Consider the following 3,886-nt stretch of genomic DNA (forward strand, 5'->3'; position numbering starts at 1 on the left):
ATACATATATATTATCAAAACATAACTTTGAAGTGTACCTAAAAGCATATTTGCTCATGTAAAGTCATACAACTGCACAAGCTTGATTTTTTATTTTCAGTTTGTTGGTACCATATATTAGGTGGGATGTGTGTAATGTTGTTTTGTTCTCTGTTTTTGGAGGATTTCTCTCTGCTTTCTTCCCCTACTCCCCTCTCTCTGCACTTAATTTCAGCTTGCTCTTTCTTGGCTTGATTGTTCATAGCTGATTTTCTACCACTTCAGCCATACTTGTAGCCTGGCTTTTTGCCAGTTAATTGGAGAGGTTGTCTCTCAGGCTTTTCTGCCTGGATTGGCTTTGAAACTTCATCTTCCAGTTCTCACCTCTTGAGTAGCTGGGATTACAGATGTGAGCCACTGGGGTGTCTAGGGATGAATTCGACTTTGGTTGGTGTATTCTTTCTGTTTTTCTAAGCATGGGATCATCTACTATAGAATTTCTGTGAATGTCCTGGGTCTGAAGTAAGATATAGAATACGTATGCTAATCTGTATAGTTCTCATAAGATGTAATCAATTTAATATATGTTATAAGTGTAATAATAGTCAATATAAATGAATGAATGAATAGTACAAAAAATAAAATAAATACACAGTAAAATAATATGCAATAAACATAAGTATGTAGATATCAATCATTATTTCAAATGTGGATGAATATTACTTTAACAGGACTGGGGATTGAATTCAGGCCTAGGGAACAGGCCTGAATTACTTGTCTTCAAAGATGGTGAGTTTCCCCATCCCCCACAGTGCATTAGAGTTACCCAAACTCTGAGTTCAAATCCCATACCAGACAGGAAAATAAAAAGGCACGAATGCCAAGCTGGGGAGCTTCATTAGTATTTTTACAATTTTTTTTTCCCGTGGGGCTTGAGCTCTGGCCTTGGGCGGTGTCCCTGTGCTCTTCAGCTCAAGGCAAGCGCACTACTGCTTGAGCAACACTTCTGATTTTCTAGTGCTTCAATGGAGATAAGATTCTCATGGGCTTTATAGCCTGGGTTGGATTTGAACCACAATCCTCAGCCTCTTGAGTAGCTAGGATTACAGGAGTGAGCCACCGGCACCGAGCTATTTCTAATATTTTAAAATTATATTGATTGATTGATTGATTGATTGCCAATCACAGGGCTGGAACCTCAGCTTCCATCACCCTAGGCTGGGATGGTGCAGCCTCTGGACACACAGCCTATCATGGGATGGTAGGCCTCGGGGGCTGACAGGAAAACAAAATGAATATAGCACTGAAAAATCCGCAATCTGTGGATGGTTAGCGATTTCATGGTTTTCCTTTCTTGCATGGTGACCATCCCAAGTCCAAATGACACAGCTACAACCTGTAGGTTACCCGGCACTGCTGAAGGCTGGCAGGCTGTCAGCAAAGCCATAGGCCAACCTGGACACCTAGGTCCTGAGTTTGAATCCTGGTCACGCCAGTTACAATCAGTTCATCAATCAGTCTAACAGAAAATTAGACCCAATAATCACAGGACACCGACTGATTTTAATTCATAGTTTATTATGCACTAAAAGAATACTATTGATTAAATGCAGTTCTCACTAAAGACCTGAGAATCTGTAGGAGCATAGTATGTGTCATTGAATACTAAATACACATTTCTGGCAGTACATAAGTATCTACATTTATATTTATTTGTATACCATCATATGCATAGAACATTTTTGCTATTTTGGCCAAACCTGGAACTCGATCCCAGGTCTTGGGATCCACTTGGCACCTGCATGAGATGCTGCCGTGCTGACACTCACCCCTTCATGAATTGGGCCTCCTAGTCCCTCAGTCAAGGTCCCATCATTGCCAAAAGTTTCTTCCTGGTGTAAGATTCCATGTGTGCATCTGTTTTCCTTTTCTGTGCAAGTGCTAGGTGTCACGTATGATGTACATATTATGTCTGCAAAGTTACATGCTATGGAATAGATTGGGACAAATGTAATAAATGTTATAGGTGTACTCACAGTCCATAAAATAAATGCTAAATCAATCAATCAATCAATAATATAATATAATGAATCACTCCAACAAACATGATTTAAAATGAATATAGAGATATAACTCAAATATTTAAAATGTCTATAAATGTTATGTTTTTCAGTACTGGTGCTTGAATTCAGGCCTAGGGAAGAGTTGAGAAGTGCATGCATGATTCACATAGGAAATGATAGGCAAGATCTTAATTAAGACTGCATGAAGTGGAAGTGGCGCTGTAGCTCAAGTGGTAGAGCGCTCGCCTTGAGCTGAAGAGCTGAGGGACAGCGCCCAGGCCCAGAGTTCAAGCCCTACGACCGACAAAAAAAAAAAAAAAAGACTGCATGAAGTGTGACAATACTTACATTAAGGAATCGAAGCATTGGGAAAGATCCAAGAATCGGTAGTCACATGGAAGATAGGATTCCAACACAGGTGGCCACATCTCCTACTCTATACACACAGGCATTTATTAGCATATTAATTTCAGCTTATGAATGGATGAATATGTTGCTCCACCCCCACCCTGGGGCTAGATCTCAGGTCCTGAGTATGGCCTACCTTCTTAGTGGCTCACAAGTTGGTGTGCTCATGTGGACCCATTTGGCAGTTGGTTCTGCTAGGCCCTGAGTTCAAGTTCCAGCACTGCCAAAAGGTTCATCCTGATGTGAGATGCCAAACCTTGCAGATGTTTTCCTATCCTGTGCAAGTCATGGGTCACAGCTAGGATCTAGAAACCATACGCAATTCTACACCCATGGGAATAAGTTGTCATCCATGTGAGCACAGTTATATATGCCATCCTATACTCAATAAAATACAAAACATAGATGAATAAGACCCAAAATAAAAAGATTAACTACACTAAAAACAAGGTGCATACCACACCTGTATGTATATAGAGATCCTATGTTTAAAAGAGATGGGCTTTTCCAGTCCTGGGGATTCAAATCAGGTCCAGTACCAGGCCTGACCTTTTAATCTTCAAAGATGGTGAGCTTCCCTTCCCCCACAGTGCAACATAGTTACCCAAATGGCACAAATTCTGAGCTAGGGTTCTTCATTCATAGTTTTTTCATTTTTTTTTTAACCATACCGGGGCTTGAACTCAAGTCGTGGCAACTCTGCCGCAGCTCTGATCATCCTAGGCTGCAGTCTCTAGACCCACAGCCAGTCCTCAAACCCTTGGACTCTGGGGTTTGCTGGAAAAAAAAACCCTCAAGGGGAAAAAAAGCGGCGGTAAATTCCACCTGGCTCTTCTATGTTTATTTTCTTTTACATGGTGACCATTCTGTCTCCGAACATGGTTGCCTGCAGAGTGAAGGTGACCTGGCATGGCTGAAGGCCTGCTGGTTTTTGGGGGAGCCACAGGCTAACCAGACAATAAAGGCCCTGAGGACGAATCCCAGTCAGCCCTGTTACGATGAGGGAATGGCGGGAGATTCTGGGACACTCGTTTCCGGACTTAGGAAGTGTCATGGAATGCAATCAATCTCATCCTTGAATGAGTAGTTCCTGCTTGATGTGAGTAGGAAATGATAGGCAAGACTCATGGGGTATTGATTATTTTTAATGAAGAGTTGATGAAACATGACCATAATCATCACAGTCATGAAATGGAGGCATTGGGGAAAATCCAAGAATCATTAGTAACAAGGTAGATTGGATTCCATCACTGGTCCCCATCCTACTCTATACAAATATGTACTTACTACCTTCAGGTTATAAATAGATGATTATTGTGCTCCTCCTTCTCTCCCCCCCTCCCCCACGGGCCTCAATCTCAGGTCCTGGGAACGACCTAGCTCCTTAGTGGCTCACAGGCTGGTTTGCTTACCTGGACCGATTTGCCTATTGGGCC

This window comes from Dipodomys merriami, unplaced genomic scaffold, assembly GCF_024711535.1.
Source record: "Dipodomys merriami isolate MVZ:Mamm:240054 unplaced genomic scaffold, mDipMer1.0.p SCAF_481, whole genome shotgun sequence".
NCBI classification, from domain to species: domain Eukaryota; kingdom Metazoa; phylum Chordata; class Mammalia; order Rodentia; family Heteromyidae; genus Dipodomys; species Dipodomys merriami.